At 44.1% G+C, this 21880-nt stretch overlaps 1 long non-coding RNA gene across 1 annotated transcript; it reads right to left on the bottom strand.

Annotated features, from left to right (window-relative positions):
* Positions 1 to 6451: 6451 nt before the first annotated feature.
* LOC116979359 lies at positions 6452 to 21045 on the bottom strand. Its single transcript, XR_004413679.1, has 3 exons — positions 21034 to 21045; positions 7629 to 7633; positions 6452 to 6645 (listed from the first exon to the last, which is right to left on the bottom strand). It is a non-coding gene; the product is annotated as an uncharacterized LOC116979359 (long non-coding RNA).
* Positions 21046 to 21880: the final 835 nt, after the last annotated feature.

The following is a 21880-nucleotide window of genomic DNA, read 5'->3' as shown; positions in this document are numbered from 1 at the left end:
ATCCTGCTATGATGAACTATGCCTTTTGCATTTTAAATGACAATTTGCAAAGTAGCTTGCTACTTGTGATATGTGAAATCTGAACCCTGGATTTGTAAAACAATAAAATAATTAGAGAGATAGGAACAACAAAGAGACTAATTGATTGTTTTAATTATTGTTTTATGCTCTATGAGATTTCATTGTGAAGTTAAGTGGCAAAGCATAAGACAAATGTTAAGGTGAGGGTAATGTTGTGAGTAAAGTATCAACACTTAACCTTATACTTGACACGTTACTCTGTTTACATTCTTCATTTTAATGGTTCTCAGTCTGAAGAATTTTAAATTGCAAACCAGAAAAGCTTTTTGTTTTTTTTGCCACACAATGTCAAAATCAAACAAAGCACAGACAACTGTAAAATTTGCATTAATTTGTCTGATCCAGGGCCATCCAAAAGCACAATGCTTCTTTATATTTTTCCCCCATGTCTGAGACGTGAATGAAGCATCTAATTTATGCAAATTTCTATCAAATTAAAGGCACTTTTATTCCATAGGCTTTTAGGGACCTGAAATTGCATTTGTATTGCTCAAATTTACTTCCTTTAAATGCATGCAGACAACAGAGAAAATAGACCTGCATTCCACCATTCAACATCAGATGTTACATCCTATCTGAAACAAACTCTATTTCACACAAATGTAGCTATTTTCAGCATTTTACATTTTTTATTTAAATTTCCAGCAACCGCATTTTTTTTCAATCCCACATTTGAAGTTGGATTTCTATTAAAGTGTTAATTGACCAAACACGAGTGGATGGCTCCAGTGATGAATGTTGCAGAACTTTTAAATGGCTTGTTTCAGTCATAGTCATACAGCACAGAAACAGGCACTTTGGCCCAGCTTGCCCATGCCGAGCAAGGTGCCCATCTACACTAACCCTACCTGCCTGCGCTCTATCTATCTATCTATCTATCTATCTATCTATCTATCTATCTATCTATCTATCTATCTATCTATCTATCTATCTATCTATCTATCTATCTATCTATCTATCTATCTATCTATCTATCTATCTATCTATCTATCTATCTATCTATCTATCTATCTATCTTCTCTATTGTACTAAAACTCTTCCCTTTGTTCTTAAAATTCTAAATATCTGTGTGAGCCAGGGTTGTGTTGGCTTTTTTTAAATCTCCTTAACTTGTATTTTCTTCCAAACACTTGGCCACAGCCTTCCCATTTTCACACATGCTACTCACATTTTCTCCGCCGGTCTCGGCAGGTCTATTTTCTCAGTTGTCTGCATGCGGATACATATCTTCCCGTTGCATTTCAACCTATATTTCTCAAGTTATTGACCTTTTAAAAACAGCATTTAGATTACCAAGAAACACAAGGATTTATTTAAAGCCAATTTTACACCTTTAATTGAGCATATCAAACAACAGTTCACTAAATGGTCACCAATGTCCTTATCTCTAATAGGCCGAATTATTGCTATTAAAATGTTTTTCTTACCTACATTTTTATATTTATTTCAGACGATACCAATTTTTATTCCTAAATCTTTCTTTGATATTATTGACTCCAAAATGTCCTTATATATATGGCAGAATAAAAATTCCTGAAAATTTCCAGTAAAAAATACTTACAGAAATCAAAAAAAGATGGTGATTTGGAACTGCCGAACCTTAAATTTTACTATTGGGCAGTTAATGCTTGCTATTTAACGTTTTGGACTAAAGATTCAGAAGATACACAATGTCCAGGATGGGTAAATCTTGAACATGATTCTATGCAAAGGCTATCATTGGCTTCTATTCTAGGGGCCTCATTACCTTTTACAATTACGAGATTGAATAAATATACGACTAACCCAATATTAAGACATACACTTCGAATATGGTTTCAATTTTGTAGGTTTTTTGGATTGAATGATTTTATTTTATCGAGTCCTATCATATCTAATTTTTTCTTCCAACCTTTTAGCACTGATCAAACCTTTCTGTTCTGGAAGAGGAAGGGATTAGTAGCTTTTCGTGATTTGTTTTCGGATGGTTGCTTTATGTCCTTTGAACAACTCTCCAATACATATAATTTACCTAACTCACATTTTTTTAGATATTTACAAATTAGACATTTTTTGAGGGCTACTCTACCCTTTTTTCCGTTACCATATCAAACCGATATATTGGGAAAAAATTACATTTGAACCCTTATATATGACTATTTATAATGACTTAATAATGACTATTTATAAGTTCATTTTGAAATTTAAAAAAGATACATTTGATAAAATTAAGAATGACTTAGAAAGAGAACTTCAAATTTCTTTATCTATAGAGAAATGGGAGAGGATTCTTCAATTAGTTAATACTTCCTCTATGTGTGCAAGACACGCTTTGATACAATTCAAGGTGGTTCACAGAGCTCATATGTCAAAAGATGTTAGCTCGTTTTTATGGTCATATAAATCCTACCTGTGACAGCTGTAACTTTGAAGTGGCCTCGTTGACATATGTTTTGGGCCTGCCCACTTTTGGAAAAATATTGGAAATAATTTTTTGATACTATTTCTGTAGTTTTAGGTATTGATTTACAATCCTATTACTGCAATTTTTATACAATAGACAATAGGTGCAGGAGTAGGCCATACGGCCCTTCGAACCAGCCCTGCCATTCAATGTGATCATGGCTGATCATACCCAATCAGTACCCCATTCCTGCCTTCTCCCCATATCCCCTGACTGCTATTTTTAAGAGCCCAATCTAGCTCTCTCTTGAAAGCATCCAGAGAACCCGCCTCCACTGCCCGCTGAGGCAGAGAATTCCACAGACTCACCACTCTCTGTGAGAAAAAGTGATTTCCTCGTTTCAGTTCTAAATGGCTTACTCCTTATTCTTAAACTGTGGCCCCTGGTTCTGGTCTCCCCCAACATTGGGAACATGTTTCCTGCCTCCAGTGTGTCCAAACCCTTAACAATCTTATATGTTTCAATGAGATCCCTCTCATCCTTCTAAACTCCAGAGTGTACTTGCCAGTACAGGTGCACAACCTTTTATCCGAAGATCCAAATAACGAAAACCTCCGCGGCCATTTTTTCGGTCCTTGAAGAAAGGTCCTTGAAAACGTTCACCGAGGGCAGCCCGCAGAGGTGACAGCGGAACCTTCGGTTGGTCCTCGAAGAAAGGGGAACTAAATCCCCATTCATAAAAGAGAAGGTGAGGGTATAGTGGTAGACTCACGATAAACAGTGTATCGTGAGTCTTGCGTGGGAACTTTTTAACTCAGCGGGCAGGCAGCAGCAGATTGTCGCTCCCTTCAGTTTCACCCCACCTACACCCCTCTGCTTCCCGGCCATGTGTGTGACCCCTTCCCTCCCCTCTCCAGCTCCCCGCCCATTGCACCGGCGTGGGGGCTTTGCACTGTCTTCACGTCGGCGATTGCAGCAGGACCGTGCCAATCACCGGAGACGTCAGGACCAACGGGACACCGACCCCCAGGCCCACTGCAAGCACGGAGATCCCAGAGACCCACAGCCAACAGCAGCCCAGCCCAGTCCCGCTCCAACTACAGAGGAACCTGGGTTGCGGATGACGGGGCGCAGCTCGGGGCGTCGTAGGGGCCCATCGGGGAGCGGGTTCCTGTTGGTCTTGACGTCTCCGGCCACCTGCCATCCTCCGGGAACTGTACCGCCCTTGCAGGAGAGTGGGGTTGTTTGCAGTTGCAGAGGGAGGGGGCAAGGGCGGTACAGTTCCCAGTCTCAGCTCCAGTCCAGGGGGGTGGCCGGAGACGTCAGGACCAACGGGACACCGACCCCCAGGCCCACTGCAAGCACGGAGATCCCAGAGACCCACAGCCAGCAGCAACTCCAGCCCAGCCCCGCTCCAACTCCAGAGGAACACGTAGGGGCAGAAGCTGATGGTGTGCAAGGTAGTCTTGTTCTTGGGGTGGCGGATGCGGGGGCGCAGCTCGGGCTGTGGCCAAACTGCCACTTGTCGCCGTAGCGGCCCATCGGGGAGCGGATTCCTCTAGAGTTGGAGGGGGAGGGGGTATTGTGCTGTTTGATCGCCACCTGCTACCCCAGGGACAGGGAGACACAGCGGCTTTTTAGACTGGTGGGCAATCACTTCCAAAGTTCTGCCCACACAGTCAGTACACCTCTCCTACACTGCATTTCATACAAACATTTATTCTGCAAGAAAAAACTACATTGAAGACTCAAACTCGCGACCGAGTTTACTGCCGGGATCAAGGCGCAAACTCGCGACCTTGCGGATATGAGCCGAGCACTCTACCACTGAGCCAGCCATTAAAATCTACGCAAAAAAATTTCCATTCCGAAGACCGACAAATTCTGAATTACGAAAAGTGTCTGGTCCCAAGGCTTTCGGATAAATGGTTGTGCACCTGTAATTGCCAGAAGATCTATGTTATTTAAATGGAAAGATTCTAATCCTCCGACCACACTCCAATGGTACTCTGAAACGTTATCGTGTTTAAATTTAGAAAAAATGATGAGTGACATTGTTGAACCCTTGGTTAAATTTGATCGGACTTGGGGAAGATTTATTCAACATTTTCATACAACATAAATTGTCCCCTCTCCAACTGTTATAATACATTTTTTCACCGTTATACGGTGGAACGGACTTGACGACAAACAGGGACTTAAATTGTTGAAACACTTTGCAGTCCAGGTTCTGTTTTGCTTTTTTTTTTTTCTTTAGTTTAGTGGGATTTTGTTTTTTTTTGTTTTTTCTCTTTTTTTCTCTTTTTCTCTTTTTGTTTTGATACATATATATTCTCTTTTAAACACTTAACTATATTTACATAGAGACCGGGAGGTCTATATTCAATGTGTATTTTGACACTGGACATATTTAGGTTATACCTGCTATTAATGTAACCCTGATCCCTATGTATCAATATCACTGTTATGTTTAGCATTACTTTTCTGTTGTTTTGTTTTTGCTGTTGAAAAAAACGAATAAAAAGATTTTAAAAGAAAGAAAAAAGACTTCACAATGACATTGATTAATTATTATTTTACAAGTTGAATTTTTTAAATACTTCACTATTGCATTGAATCACATTTATTTAAAAACAGTTGGATTATTGCACTGAATCACATTTATTGATTTAAAAACACTTGGATTTAATACCAGTTCCATTTAAATTATTACTTTGCGTTTTCACACTTAAATTAGACTGCTCAGACACGTTCTGCCTAACACACTTGGCTCCACTCGGATTCGTACGACCTCGCACGCTCGGCCCCGCAGGGACCCACAGGGATCTGCTCGACCCTGCATGCTCACCCGCCCCCCCCCCCCCTCCCCCCCACCCCCGCTCAGCCCCGCTAAGACCAGCTCCATCGGCTCCGCTCGAAGAGGTGAGGGATGGATTGGGGGAGTGGAGGAGTGGAGGAGAGGGAAAAAATCCAGGGGAGTTGAGCAGTGAGTGTGGGGGGATTGAGGGAGAAGAGGGGGTAACGAGAGTTGTTCAAACGTCTACACTCTCTCACACGCCCCCTCCCTCTCTACCTTCCCTCCCACTCTCTACGCGTTCTACGCACGCTTTGATAGGGTGAACATTGATGTGCCTTACCGAGCCCCCATTCGCCCTGATGGTATTTCGGTCACAGTCACAGAGGTCAACATCAGAAGATCCTTCAGGGGGGTGAACCCTCGGAAAGCGCCTGGACCTGATGGTATACCCGGTCAAGTTCTCAAAACCTGTGCAGACCAACTGGCTGGAGTTTTTGCCGACATTTTCAACCTCTTTATGGAAAACGATGGGTAAAAATTACTAAATAATTTGTGTGAATGAGGGACTGTACCTGCACGCCAGAAAGCCCGTGCTCGCAGTGCGGAGCCCATAATGACCATCCGATCGGTCCGATACCCGTTAAAAAATTTCAAAAGCTACAATGTGATACATAACACTAAATAAAACTGATGCAAATAAAGGCAAACAGAACTAACCTTGGAGGGGAGAGAGGGAAAGAGGGAGAGAGGGAGAGGGAGAGGGGGAGGGAGGGGGGGAGGGGGAGAGGGGGAGAGAGAGAGGGGGATAGAGGGAGAGAGGGAGAGGGGGGAAAGAGGGAGAGATGGAGAGAGAGAGAGAGGGAGAGAGGGAGGGAGGTGAGAGGAGAAGGGGAGGGGGAGGGGGAGTGGAGAGGGGGAGGGGAGTGGAGAGGGGGAGGGGGAGAGGGAGGAGATGGGGAAATGGAGGGGGATAGGAAGGGGAGAGAGGGAGAGAGGGAGGGGGAGAGGGAGAGGGGAGAAGGGGAGGGGGAAGGGGGGGGGGGAGGGGGAGAGGGAGGGGGAGAGGGAGGGGGAGAGGGAGGGGTAGAGGGGTAGAGGGAGAGAGGGAGAGGGAGAGGGAGAGGGAGAGGGAGAGGGAGAGGGAGAGGGAGAGGGAGAGGGAGAGGGAGAGGGAGAGGGAGAGGGAGAGGGAGAGGGAGAGGGAGAGGGAGAGGGAGAGGGAGAGGGAGAGGGAGAGGGAGAGGGAGAGGGAGAGGCTGTGTTTTTTTCTCAGCTCTGCAGTTGAGAAGGTTTGAAGCAGCCTTTCAAGGATTTTGTAGATGGAGAAGGAACAGAGGCAGAGGGGCTTCATAGTTTGACTTATTGTTGGACTGCTGAAACTTTCCTTTTTCCTAATGATTCCTCCACCAGTGTGAAATTCCTGAGTTTTCTCTGCATTGCCGCGGGTGTGGATGTTGTTGGCCGACTGCCAAGAGTGCCTGGAGATCGAGGGTGGGAAAGATTTTGGTGTCTTTGTCGTTTTAGCGCCGATTCTCTGCCCTAAAATCATTTTGCACAGTGCGGCTGCCTGGCTTAATGTGAAGAAGATACTTTTGCTTCCGGCCAGACTGTAAAAGAGCTTCCCAAAAGCTGCTCTTGGCTGTGGACGAACTTGGGGACTTTCCCTGCTTCAGCTGGAGGTTTCTGCTTTCTGCTGCTTGTCTTGGACTGTGACTGTCTCTGGGACTTCACTTGGAGCTGAGCTGCTGGGGTGCCTGGAGCTGGTTTGTGCCACTGTCACGATGGCGATGGCTGGGACGTGGCCAAATGTCCGGAGCTATGCAGCGGTGGTATCAGCGGCGGGTACGAGGCCATTTAAGCATGAGCCTTACGTTGACTTGGATTGGGAAAGTTTCGGTGTCTCATTCCAAACTGGTCCCATGTGGACCAGGGGAGCAATTGTCAAGGGCATGAATTAGCAAAATCAAAACATTTTGAGATTAAAAAAATCAAGTCTGCAATTTATCCCTTCAGATAAACCATAAAAATAAGTTTAATTTGACACCTAATTCACTTTCATATCTTCAGTATTAAAAAAGTTAGGGCCATTTTCGTACTCGTGCCCAGCACCAGCTCAGGAGGGGCAAGTCCCCTGGGCTGGATGGGTTGACGGTAGAATTTGTTAGAGCTTTCTGGGATATCCTGGGGGGTGATTACATGTTGGTTCTGGGGGAGAGCATGGCGACCGGGGCGATGCCTCTCTCGTGGCGTAGGGAAGTCGTTGTCCTGCTGCCCAAGAAGGGGGAACTCCGCTTGTTGAAAAACTGGCGACCGGTCTCTCTCCTCTGTACAGAGTATAAAGTTTTTGCACGGGCGATGGCAAATCACCTGGGCTCTGTGCTGTCTCAACTGATTCATCCTGACCAATCCTATACAGTCCCTGGCCATTCAGGATAACATCCACCTGGTTAGGGACCTGATTCATCTATCTCAGGGTACTGGTCAGTCAGCTGCTTTTCTGTCTCTTGATCAGGAGAAGGCCTTTGATAGGGTAGAGCATCAATACCTCTTCGGGATGCTGCAAGTGTTCGGATTTGGACCTCATTTTGTGGCCCGGCTCCGGTTTTTGTACGCTGCAGTGGAGTGTCTTGTGAAGGTTAATGGTGTGTTGTTAGCTCCCCTTCATTTTGGGAGGGGGGTCCATCAGGGGTGCCCCATGTCGGGTCAGTTGTACTCGGTCTGTGTGGAGCCGTTCCTGTGTCTTCTTCTTCGGAGGTTGACAGGCCTGGCCCTACCTGGCCCGGGTGTGGAGGTGGTTCTTTCGGCGTATGCCGATGATGTACTCCTTACGTTCACTGACCCTGGTGGCCTGCGAAGGATGCGTGACTGCCAGAAGATTTTCTCGGCTTCATCTTCTGCCAGGGTTAACTGGAGTAAGTGCTCTGGACTTTTAGTGGCTCAGTGGCAGGTAGACTCTCTGTCGGAGGAGATGACAATGTATGCATGAACCACCATGCACCTCCTCTATCTGGGGGTGTACCTGAGTCCCACTGAGGATGCTTGGCCGGCAAACTGGCTGGTGCTGGAGATGAAAGTGGTTGCCCGGCTGGGGCGCTGGTCAGGCCTACTTGGAGTTCTTTCTTTCGAGGGTAGGGTGCTGGTCATAAACCAGCTGGTGGCCTCCATGTTATGGTACCGGCTGGCTACTCTTGTCCCAGCCTCTATCTTTGCAACTGCTTTACAGAAGAAGCTGGTGGATTTCTTTTGGGGAAATAGGAAGCACTGGGTCTCCGCAGCGGTCCTTAGTCTCCCGTTAGAGGAGGGCGGCCAGTCCTTGGTATGTGTGCGTACCCAGGTGGTGGATCTCCGTCTCAGGAGGTACATGTATATAGAGAACCCCCCACAGATGGCACGCTCTGGTCACGTATTTTTTCCATCAGGGTCGTTGCCTAAGGGGGGTTTCGCGGCTCCCGGAGACGGGCATCAGTCGACCCGCCTTACGGGGTTTGCTTAGTTTCTATCGTGATGTGCTGAGAGTGAAGAATTTGGTTGTTTTCAGCCAGCGTGTTGCTCCACGAGGGGAGGGGGATGTTGCGGCTGTGGGAGTGGCCGGTCCTCACCCAATCATGGGGGGTCTCGAGGAGAGGCGTGTGCTCAGAGTGGTTCTCATCATTGGACAAAGTCAGCATGGATTTATGAAGGGTAAATCATGTCTGACGAATCTTATAGAATTTTTCGAGGATGTAACTAGTAGAGTGGATAAGGGAGAACCAGTGGATGTGTTATATCTGGACTTTCAGAAGGCTTTCGACAAGGTCCCACATAAGAGATTAGTATACAAACTTAAAGCACACGGTATTGGGGGTTCAGTATTGATGTGGATAGAGAACTGGCTGGCAGACAGGAAGCAAAGAGTAGGAGTAAACGGGTCCTTTTCACAAAGGCAGGCAGTGACTAGTGGGGTACCACAAGGCTCAGTTCTGGGACCCCAGCTATTTACGATATATATTAATGATTTGGACGAGGGAATTGAATGCAACATCTCCAAGTTTGCGGATGACACGAAGCTGGGGGGCAGTGTTAGCTGTGAGGAGGATGCTAGGAGACTGCAAGGTGACTTGGATAGGCTGGGTGAGTGGGCAAATGCATGGCAGATGCAGTATAATGTGGATAAATGTGAGGTTATCCACTTTGGTGGCAAAAACAGGAAAGTAGATTATTATCTGAATGGTGGCCGATTAGGAAAGGGGGAGATGCAACGAGACCTGGGTGTCATGGTACACCAGTCATTAAAAGTAGGCATGCAGGTGCAGCAGGCAGTGAAGAAGGCGAATGGTATGTTAGCATTCATAGCAAAAAGATTTGAGTATAGGAGCAGGGAGGTTCTACTGCAGATGTACAGGGTCTTGGTGAGACCAGACCTGGAGTATTGTGTACAGTTTTGGTCTCCTAATCTGAGGAAAGACATTCTTGCCATAGAGGGAGTACAGAGAAGGTTCACCAGACTGATTCCTGGGATGTCAGGACTTTCATATGAAGAAAGACTGGATAGACTCGGTTTGTACTCGCTAGAATTTAGAAGATTGAGGGGGGATCTTATAGAAACGTACAAAATTTATTAAGGGGTTGGACAGGCTAGATGCAGGAAGATTGTTCCCGATGTTGGGGAAGCCCAGAACAAGGGATCACAGTTTAAGGAAAAAGGGGAAATCTTTTAGGACCGAGATGAGGAAAACTTTTTTCACACAGAGAGTGGTGAATCTGTGGAATTCTCTCCCGCAGAAGGTAGTTGAGGCCAGTTCATTGGCTATATTTAAGAGGGAGTTAGATGTGGCCCTTGTGGCTAAAGGGGTCAGGGGGTATGGAGAGAAGGCGGGTACAGGATACTGAGTTGGATGATCAGCCATGATCATATTGAATGGCGGTGCAGGCTCGAAGGGCCGAATGGCCTACTCCTGCACGTATTTTCTATGTTTCTATGTTTCTATGTTCTGACTGAGCTTATCCCCACTCCGTCGGATTTGCTCATCGGTCCTAGGCTCCGGGATATTTCTTGGGCGCCGGCTTCACACAACTTGACCGCCTCTCCGAGATGCCCAGAGTGCCGTTTCGTGATGCAGAGAGACGCCTACTATATAGAATGCTCCTGCACACTCTGCACTTCCTTGCCTTCGTCTTCCCGTCCCGACACACCTTGGCGGTCCATGTTACCACCTGAAGGTGGGGGCGGTCCCCAGTGGAGGTCTCTCTACATGGGAGCCATCCCCCTTTACATTGGGGACCTGGGGTGGACAGTGTTGCACAGAGCTGTGGTGTGTAATAAACTTTTGAGTCGGTTCACGGGCTCGCCGGCCGCCTGTATTTTCTGCGGCGAGGAAGAGACCATCTTCCACGCGTATATGGAGTGTGAGAGGTTGCTGCCCCTGCACCAATATCTGAAGGGGTTGTTCCTCAAGTTTTGGTTGCAGTTTTGTCCCACGATTCTGGTGTTTGGACACAAGGCAGGGAGTGGGGAGAGCCGATCGGGTGGGGGGGGGGGGGGGGGGATGGGACCTCCCTGTTGGTTTGGTCCTGGGCCTGGCCGAGATGGCCATTCACGGGTCCAGGCAGCGGGCGGTCGATGGTCATGCCAGAGTTGGCTGCCTGCCTCTCTTCAAGGCCTATGTCCGTGCTCGCGTGTCCCTGGAGAGGGAACACGCGTTGTCCACGGGGACTCTGGAGGCCTTCCGTTAGCGCTGGTCATCGCGTGGGGTCGAGAGCATTGTAAATAATGACTGCATCATTATATTATAATGAATGCTTGCTGTATTATAACTTCTGCATGTGTTTTTGATGTGATGTACTATGCATTTTTGCTGAATAAAGTCCTTGGAAAAGAAAAAAAAGAGAAAACAACACACATAAACTTTTCACAAACTAACAAAAACATACATAAATAAACTTTTGATAAACTAACACAAATAAACATAAACATACTTAATTTTTTTTAATTCATATAACATCCCTAAATGATGGGTAAAAATTACTAAATAACATGGGTGAATGAGGAACTATACCTGCACACCAGCTCGACTGCCGGATCCCTTAATGACCCTCCGATACCCATTTAAATCTTTCCCACCCACCAATACATCCAAAGTTCACAAAGGGTCTGAATAAGGGTCGATACAAGAAACATCGCCTATTCCTTCTCTACATAGATGCAGCCTCACCCGCTGTGTTCCTCCAGCATTTTCTGTCTGCCTCCAGTTCAAATGGTAATTATACAGACAGTTTTAAGAAATTCTCACGTTAATTTTATTCAAAGGAACGCGTCAGTAATACTTGAAGGTCAAAACACAATTATATTTACTGAGGAATGCATATCGATGCATTGATTGGTGACACATCAAAATAACAGTGTTAATACGATGTTAACAGTAGCAGTTAACAAGCCATAACAGTGACAGTTAACACATTGTTTTTATCTCAGAGGTATGAAGTGATAAACAACTCCAATCGTTCTGCAGTACATATTAATCCCGAGAGCTTTTTAAAAATGTAAAATTCCAAGGCGGTTTTGCTTTTGCTGCAATCTATTTAGTGTATTGTATGACGAATGGATGAGCGGTTATCATTACCAAAGGATGACATTTAATTATTTTCAGTGTCTGAGCCAGCTGACCATGCATGCGGCCGCGATTCTGCATCGCACAGTCGGGTGAGAACTGATTGCAAAGTACATGTTTCACAAAACATGGGGGGATTATCCCCCACCTCTCAAAACATGGAGGAGACAATCCCTGATTGGGGATGATCAGCCATGATCACATTGAATGGCGGTGCTGGCTCAAAGGGCCGAATGGCCTACTCCTGCACCTATTGTCTATTGTCTATTGTCTATTGTCTATTGAATGGAACGACTGGGTTTGTATTCACTCTAATTTAGAAGGATGAGAGGGTATCTTATAAAAACATAAAATTATTAAGGGATTGGACAGGCTAGATGCAGGAAAAATGTTCCCGATGTTGGGGGAGTCCAGAACCAGGAGTCACAGTTTACGAATAAGGGGTAGCCCACTTAGGACTGAGATGAGGAGAAGCTTGTTCACCCGGAGAGTTGTGAATTTGTGGAATTCGCTTCCTCAGAAGGCAGTGGAGGTCGATTCACTGGATGCATTCAAAAGAGAGTTAAGGGCCTGTCCCAAGAGCATGCGACTCCATGCGACAAGCGCGACCTAACGTGGTCGCTTGAGCCGTACGGCCTCGCGGGGCCGGTTGCACTTCGATCGTCGGAGCCGTATGGAATTGTGCGGAGCTGGTCCCGACATCGCGCGGGGCTCCGAGAAACTGACCGTTCAAAAATTCCACGCGCAACGGCCTGCCAGCCCGCAGCCGCCTCGACGCTGTACGCACCGCCTCAACGGGCGTGCGCAGCGCCTCGACGCCGTACGCACGTCTTGACGGCGTACGTCAAGCACGAACTTCCTGCGGACTTCGCTCGAACTTCACGTCACTCACTGGACCTCCGCACGGCCCCCGCTTCTGGTTTGGTCGCGCTCGCCGCATGCAGGCGCATTCTGGTGGGATCGGCCCTGTATGGGGATCACTCGACCTCCGCGCGGCCCCCCGCTTCCGGTTTGGTCGCGCTTGCCGCATGCATGTCGCATGCTCGTGGGACAGGCCCTTTAGATAGAGCTCTAGTGCTGGCGGAATCAAGGGACCAACACAATATGTGGAGAAGTCCGGAACGTGGTACTGATTGTGGATGATTAGTCATGATCACATTGAATGACGGTGCTGGCTCGAAGGGCCGAATGGCCTACTCCTGCACCTATTTTCTATGTTTCTATGTTTCTATTTCTTCAAGGAGGCTTAAAGAACATGCTTTGAGAACAAGCACATATTAAGGATTTTTTTTCGGGATCTAAAATTCTTTAAATTCTTTCCAACTACTGAGCATTGACATTGCGGAAGATTCAAGTTTTTTTAAAAACATTTTTCTGGTTATTTTGTTGCTGAATTGCCACTTTAAAAAACTGGAATAAATCACCTATAGATGATAATAATAAAGATTTAAAATGTGTTAAAATGTCCTCACCTTTTCCTGCACTGTGTATTTTTTTAATATAAAGAGGCCGACACACTTAAATCTATGATTTTTCTCAGTACCATTGGAAAACCAAGTTTAATCGTGCCCCATGACTGAGAGCTGACACCTTAGATTAATTTGTCTTCTCGGTAAAAATAACATTCATTACACTCTTTGAAAATCTATAACTTCAAATACAGCCGACTTCAAATCTGCACTGGTTAAGTTTTCAAGCAAATTCTATCTAAGAGACAGTCAAAAGATTAATGTCACGCCATGAGCCAAAATGAATGCTTGTAATAGATGACCCATTTCATCCTAACCAACTTCTCTTGAAAGAAAGAGATTTCCTTCTGTGATGAACTTAATTTATAAAACAAAATCATGTTAATACTGTTGGTAACAAAGTCTTTCTCCTTTGAAAAAGAAGTAAATAAATGAGTGGACCTTGACCCAAAATGGCAGGGAGACATTTTTCCTTCATTCCAGAATTGCATTTATTGATTTTGTTTTCATTGCGGGTAGGAATTTATATAAACAACATTTGTCAGTTGTGCCCTTTAGCTCCAGAATAATGTTTGTTCATTACAAACGGGCTTTTGGAGTGCATCATAAATAAAGAACTTAGTTGACATTGCATAGTATCCTGTGTAGTGATTTGCACAAAATAGTCCATCTCCAGGATTATACTTGTCATTTCATCCTATCCAACAGGCACGATGATAATGAAGATTCTTTACTGGATGAATTAAACAGCAATCGAACTACTAAAGACGTGGAGATAAAATTTATTTATGGCATTGTTCCACTAAAAGGGTGAGGGAGGGTCAGTCTTTTACTGTATCTTCTAAGTTATGGAATCAATATTTATATATTTTCCCCAGCCGATGCTGAAATTGCTTCCCTTTAGTTCAGTAAATAAAGTCATCGGGCTGTCTGCTGGAATGCATTTGGAATACAGAATTTACATTGCTTGGGCGGATAAGCAAAAAATTATAGGTCAGTTACAGGCTAGAATAATGATCCTGTACAGCATAAAGACGAACGTGGAGGCAATGTAGTGGGTGTCACGAAAATGGCTTTACATTATAGCAGGTGCTGAAAAAAAAGAATCCATTTTGTTTGTATCAAATGTACGTTAACATTTTCTAACTGGAATTACATGAAAATAAATGTGGATTGTTTTCTTAGGATGGAAATCAGTAGTGGAACTGAGCCAGCAAGAATTTATCATCTGCTGCACGACCATTATACTATTGGCGTGAGTGTATGACGACCATAATATATTGGTTATCATACACTCACCATTATATTATGTGTTTATCGCATGCAACCAAGAAATAATTTATTTTCTATTTTCTACTTTGGATGCCATTATTGAGGAATGGAATATCTAACCTTGTTTTGCAACCATTGGTGGGGTAGGACGGTGGGGCGGGAATGGGAAAGTGGTTGAAGGGTGGAGGTGGGAATTTAGTGAGGGTTTGCAGTGGTGTAAGGTAGGCAATAACGAGTTGGCCAAGTATTAAAGCCTCCCTATTATTCCCTGAAGTTCCTCCTTTCATTTCATGGAAACCAATTTTATATCATGCATTTTACACAAACACAGAAAGTTCAATAATCTTTGAAATTACTACATCTAATCACTAATTACTACAACCTAATTGGCCTGTGCCAATTTTAGCACATTTTGTGTGGCTGATTCCACTTTGATGATAGAGACAAAATGCTTGAGTAACCCAGCAGGTCAGGCAGCATCTCTGGAGAAAAGTAGCAGGTGACGTTTCGGGTCGAAACTCAGGTTGAGGAAGGGTCTCGACCGGAAACATTACCTATCCTTTTCTCCAGAGATGCTAACTGACCCGCTGAGATAATCCAACATTTTGTGTCTATCTTCAGTGTAAACCAGCATCTGCAGTTCCTTCCTATTCACTCTGATACCTCTTTACATCCAGGCTCCATCCCCATTCATTCACTGTCTAGCTCAGCTAAAAGTAAATATTAAGCCTCCCTTAAAATATGTTTCTTTCAACTGATCTTGGTAGTTGTGATTTAACACATTTCTTTATGTAATCTGTTAATTCAGATATTTGTATTCTGGCATGTTAGTTTCAGCACCTGATAAAATTGTTTTGATCTGTTGTAGGTTGTTGCAGTTGCCAGCATTTAGCCCAGCACCTTTGACCTCACCAGCCAAGCCTTAAAGAGCGATATCCCAATATAAGCACCACTCTTTCCAGTCATTGAATAGATGTGTCAATGGTGGGCGAGGGAGATGCAGACTACTCATAGCAAATCGAAGGACATGAAGATCGCCCCAGTAGGATTGGTCCAAGTCAGCATGGATTTACTAAGGGGATCATGCTTGACTAATCTTCTGGAATTTTTTGAGGATGTAACTGGGAAAATGGACGTGAGAGACAGTGGATGTAGTGTATCTGGACTTTCAGAATTTGAGCATTTGATAAGGTCCCACATAGAGGATTAATGGGCAAAATTAGAGCACATGGTGTTAGAACACATGGTATTGGCGTTAGTGTACTGACATGGTAAGAACATTGGTTGGCAGACAGGAAACAAAGATTAGGGATTAACGGGTCCCTTTCAGAATGGCAGGCAGTGACTAGTGGGGTACCGCAAGGCTCGTTGCTGGGACTGCAGCTATTACAATATACATTAATGATTTAGATGAAGGGATTAAAAGTAATATTAGCAAATTTGCCGATGACACAAAGCTGGGTGGCAGTGTGAACTGTGAAGAGGATGCTATGAGGATGGAGGGTGACCTGGACAGGTTGGGTGAGTGAGCAGATGCATGGCAGAAGCAGTTTAATGTGGATTAAGTGTGTCCCATCCATTTTGGTGGCAAAAACAGGAAGGCAGATTATTATCTGAATGGTGTCAAGTTGGGAAAAGGGAAAGTACAATGAGATCTGGGGGTCCATGTTCATCAGTCACTGAAAGTAAGCATGCAGGTACAGCAGGCAGTGAAGAAAGTGGCTGGAATACAGAATAGACCTAGGCTGGGTGAGTGGGCAAATGCATGGCAGATGCAGTATAATGTGGATAAATGTGAGGTTATCCACTTTGGTGGCAAAAACAGGAAAGTAGACTATTATCTGAATGGTGGCCGATTAGGAAAGGGGGAGATGCAACGATACCTGGGTGTCATGGTACACCAGTCATTAAAAGTAGGCATGCAAGTGCAGAAGGCCGTGGAGAAGGCGAATGGTATGTTAGCATTCATAGCAAAAGGATTTGAGTATAGGAGCAAGGAGGTAGACTAATCTTCAGTTCACTGCAGTTGTACAGGGTCTTGGTGAGACCAGACCTGGAGTATTGCGTAGAGTTTTGGTCTCCTAATCTGAGGAAAGACATTCTTGCCATAGAGGGAGTACAGAGAAGGTTCACCAGACTGCTTCCTGAGATGTCAGGACTTTCATATGAAGAAAGACTGGATAGACTCGGTTTGTCCTCGCTAGAATTTAGAAGATTGAGGGGGGATCTTATAGAAACTTACAAAATTCTTAAGGGGTTGGACAGGCTAGATGCAGGAAGATTGTTCCCGATGTTCGGGAAGTCCAGAACAAGGGGTCACAGTTTAAGGATAAGGGGGAAATTGTTTAGGACCGAGTTGAGGAAAACATTTTTCACATAGAGAGTGGTGAATCTCTGGAACTCTCTGCCACAGAAGGTAGTTGAGGCCAGTTCATTGGCTATATTTAAGAGGGAGTTAGATGTGGCCCTTGTGGCTAAAGGGATCAGGGGGTATGGAGAAAAGGCAGGTACAGGATACTGAGTTGGATGATCAGCCATGATCATATCGAATGGCGGTGCAGGCTCGAAGGGCCGAATGGCCTACTCCTGCACCTATTTTCTATGTTTCTATGTTTCTATGTTTTGTTAGATAATCTCTAAGTCTGAGTCTGTTTGGATATGACATCACAGGAAGTCTCTGATCTCAGGATGGTAACTTGCATGTTGGCCCGTTAAAAAAGTGTAGTTTCAGATGAAATGGGGATAGTAAAAGCAGATAGTTCCATGCATAAAAGAAGATACACTGTTTTCCTGGATGGTGGCAGTTGAAATTATACTGGAAATAAAGTTTGGAGCTGTTCACAGTGGGTGAAATTATTTTGTGAGCTTTATTCTGAGAAAATTATATTAAGACAAGTAAAAATGTCACCAAAATGTTTGGGTTGAGTTTCCTGGTCGCCATTAAAATATGAATACATGGGCTCAATATTGTTCTAGAAACAAAGAACTGCAGATTCTGGTTTGTATCAAAGAATGACACAAAGTGCTGAAATAACTCAGCGGTATCTCTGGAGGAAAAGGATAGGGTGACATTTCGGATCGGGACACTTCTTCAGACAAATGATTTGTTGGGGATGCAATTTTGAATAATATATAATTATTGGTGGTGGAGATTATGAAGTGAGCCAAATGCCAGTTTGAAAATGTGATAGGTGATTAACATTCAGAAACTGGCACAAAAACTGAACACACTTGATTCCTGATGCAACCTTCTCTGATTTTATGCAGCTTTCAACAAAAAAGAGACAGCCCTTAAAGAGAGGCTGTACTTGGCAGCCACATAGCATCAGAACACACTTCGGCTGAGACAGAGGCTGAAGGGGAATGGGCCTCAATCCGACACCTCAATCCGGACACATCCACCTACGAATGCGCCGCTCCCCGCCTCATGCCCACAGGATGTCTCCTGCAGCCAACCTCGGAGCAGCCAGAGAACCTCCAGGGTCCAGGAAGTAATCCCTGAGCCTGCTCGCCGGCACTATTCTTTTCTTCCATCCTCTGCTGCCACCATCTTGTAGGTCCACTTTTGGGACTTACTAGTAACACTCAACTTGACTGGACCATAACAAACACTGCAGTTAAAAGATCAAGTCAGGGGTCAGAAAACCTGGTGTAGCAATCCTGCGTTTTCACCACCTGTAAGTCCCAGAGTGTTGCATGGTTTCTTGGTGTCGCATAAATGTGGTTGGATCAGAACACATTCTTGCTGAGTATTTACGCCTAGAAACATGAAGCTGAAGCCAATTTCCACTTCAGTACAATTGCTGCTGACTGTGGTGTGTACCTTCCTCATTTTCTTATGTCTATAACTAGCTCCTTTAGCTAGTAACATTGACACTCATCTCCTTCATGTACTCCGTCTTGCCATTGTTTGAGATCTGGCCTGCAACAGTGGTGTCATCAGCAAACATATAAATGGAGTTAGCACAAAAAATCATTGTGTAGGTAGTACAGAAAGGAGCTGAGAATGCAAGTTTGTTGAGCTCTTACTCTGTTTGAATTTACATTGCTGTCCTTGATTTACCTGTAGATTGGTTTGTTGTTTTATTTTTTAATATGTGTGAAATTTATAGACCTTGATGCATGCGAATGAATGAATCTTTGAACATCGATGCATATTGTTCCAGATCATTCTTTAAATATAATTGTGATATGGTCAAGGTGAATATATTTTTTCTAATCCATTCTCCTCTCTTTCAACCATAGGAGATTCATAGGAAACACATATTCCAGGATCTTGCCAGAGGTTAGACACAAAAAGCTGGAGTAACTCAGCGGGTCAGACTGCAACTCTGAAGAAATGGACTAGGTGACGTTTCGGGTCGAGGCCCTTCTTCAGACTCAGAGCGCGTTTCCCAATTTTGATCCACGTGTGGTTAATTGGACCTTCCTAATCCTTTGGTTATTAGTTTCCCTTCCCATGATATAGCAATTTGTGGCTGTCACTAGTCCCATGTTTATCACTTAATTATTAACTTTTACTATAATTTTGACATAATTTTTCTTTTTATCGCCATGCCTGACAGATTTTAAATATTTTCTCCTTTTTTAGGTGAGGATTATTGAAATGACCAGCGTTTAGTGCAAATTCCTAAATGTCATGTCTCATGAACTATCCTATATCTCAGCACCAAACTACTATGGATTTAGTATAAGATTGCACTACATACTTCGACTGTGGTCTGGTTATCAAAAATAACTGATAATTGATTGTATTATTGTATATTTATCTGTTGTATTGTTGTGTTAGTCTGTGTGTAAAGCTGCAGCAAGGGAGAATTTCATGTTCTATAGACAGTGCAAAAACAGGGTCTTCAGCCCACAATGTCCGTGCTGAACATGACGACAATTTTAACTAATCTTCTCTACCTGGACCTGATCCATATTCCTCAATTCCTTGGTTATCCACATGCCTTTCCAAAAGCCTCTTTAATTTCACTATCATATTTGTGTCCACCGTCACCCCTGGCAGCACATCCCAGGCACCCACTGCTGTCTTGTAAAAACTTGTACATCTCATTTACACTTTGCTCCTCTCACTTTAAAGCTCTAATCTTTGACATTTCCACCCTGGGTAAACGGTTCTGACTGTCTACCAGTCCCGGTGCATATGACAATTAAAAAACACTTGACTCTTGATAATTTCAGACACCATTTCCGTAAATTATAGTTAACTTGTATAGTTGTTCCAATATTAAATCTTGTGTTAAGTGACATAAACTGCATGTGCACATCCATTAGTCTACATACCACCTCCCTCATGGCATCTGATTCAGAAACATATCAAACCTGTTAGACTTTCAGAGGCACTAGGTAGCCATTAATCCAGCATCCAGAGATGCTGTCTGTCCCGCTGAGTTACTCCGGCATTTTGTGTCTATCTAATGATTTAAACCAGAACCTGCAGTTCTTTCCAACACATAGGTGGCCATTAATTGTCTCACCTGACCTAAAGTTACCAGCATCATTCCATAACTTTTATAATCAGAAAGCTGAAATGATAAGCTGAAATGATTTTGTAACATTTTTATTATTTTGATAGGCCATCAGACCACAAACTAGGGCCCTACTGCCATTGAGGCAAGGGGGCTCCCATGTAACAATCTCTTATTGCTTACAATTGCTTAGGACGGCAAATGAAGATAGTGATATATCCCAATTGTATTTCTATATATGGACATAGTCACACAAAACAGAAACAGGACCTTTGGCTCAACTTGTCCATGTTGACCATGATGCCCCATGTAAGCCTGTCCCACTTGCCCCTGTTTGGCCCATAACCCTTTAAACCTTTCCTTTCCATGTCACTGTACAAATATATTTTAAATGGTATTATTGTATCTGTCTCAACTACTTCCTTTGGCAGCTTATTCTAAATACTCACCACACTCCGTGAAAAAAGTTGCACCTCGGGTTCCTTTTGAATCTTTCCTCTCTCACCCTAATGTCCTCTAGTTTTTGATTGTCCACCAGCATGCTAACATGCAAATTACAAGCACCTCACGAACGTTCTGTTATTAGTAAGCTCATGGCTGATCTGATTTTCACCTCAACACTGCAGATGGCACAATGGGCTAAGTGTTCGGCTGGCAACCGGAAGGTAGCTGGTTCGAATCCCGCTTGGAGTGCATACTGTCGTTGTGTCCTTGGGCAAGACACTTCACCCACCTTTGCCTGTGTGTGTCCTTGGGCAAGACACTTCACCCACCTTTGCCTGTGTGTGTGAATGTAATTATGTGAAGCACTTTGGGGTCAATGCAAGTTGACTAAAAATGTGCTATATAAATAAAGAAAAAAATACCCATCTTCCTTTGTAGTTACTTCTAACTTCCTTATTTTTCAAGTGTCTAAAGTCAGTTTCCCTCAACCTTCGAAGATGAGAGTTCACCGCCCTTACAATTCAACCTCTAAAAATGCAACACCTCACACTTACTCAGATTAAACTGCACCTGACATTTCTCTGCCCACTTCTGTAGCTGATCTTTATCCCACTATATACTTTGACAGTCGTTCTCACAGTCGTTCTGCAAACTTACTAACCAACCCGTCTACGTTTACGTACAAGTCATTTAGCATAGGTACGAGCACAGATCCCTGCGGAACTCCACTGGTCACAGACCTCCAGCCTGAATATTGTCCTTCCACTACAATCCTCGTGAGCCAGTTCTGAATCTGACTGACCAATCTCATGCCTCCTAATCTTCTGAATCAGTTTACCATGCCTTAATAGAATCCTTGTAGACAACATCCATCATCTTACCCTCATTGATCATCTCCTTCACTCATCAAAAAACCTGATCAAGTTAGTAAGATACATCCTGTCATGTATAAAGTCATGCTGACTGTCTGTAATTAACCTAAATCCTGAAGAATCCTCTCGAATACCTTCCCACCCTCTTCAATGTCCTTCTTGGTGAATACAGATGCACTTGATTATACCTCTTACATCCTTTCCCTCCAAGTATAAATTCCTACCTTATCATTGATGGCTCCCACCTCTCCATGGTTACCTTCTTGTTTTTAATGTACATATAAAAAGCCTTGGGATTTTCTTTAATCCGACTTGCCAATGGCATTTCACAGCTCCTTTCGTCCCTTCTAATTGCCCACTTGAGTTATTTTCTGCTCGTTTCATATTCCTCAAAGATACTGTCTGATTTCATTTTTTTTAAATCAATTGTTGTAGGATCTGCAAATTCTACAAATTTTCGCAAAACCTACAAGTGTTGGAAAGTCTAAGCATTCAAACAGC

Source organism: Amblyraja radiata, chromosome 1 (assembly GCF_010909765.2).
Source record: "Amblyraja radiata isolate CabotCenter1 chromosome 1, sAmbRad1.1.pri, whole genome shotgun sequence".
Classification (NCBI taxonomy): domain Eukaryota; kingdom Metazoa; phylum Chordata; class Chondrichthyes; order Rajiformes; family Rajidae; genus Amblyraja; species Amblyraja radiata.
The sequence above is the reverse complement of the archived record's forward strand: the minus strand, read 5'-3'. Positions and strand labels throughout refer to the sequence as shown.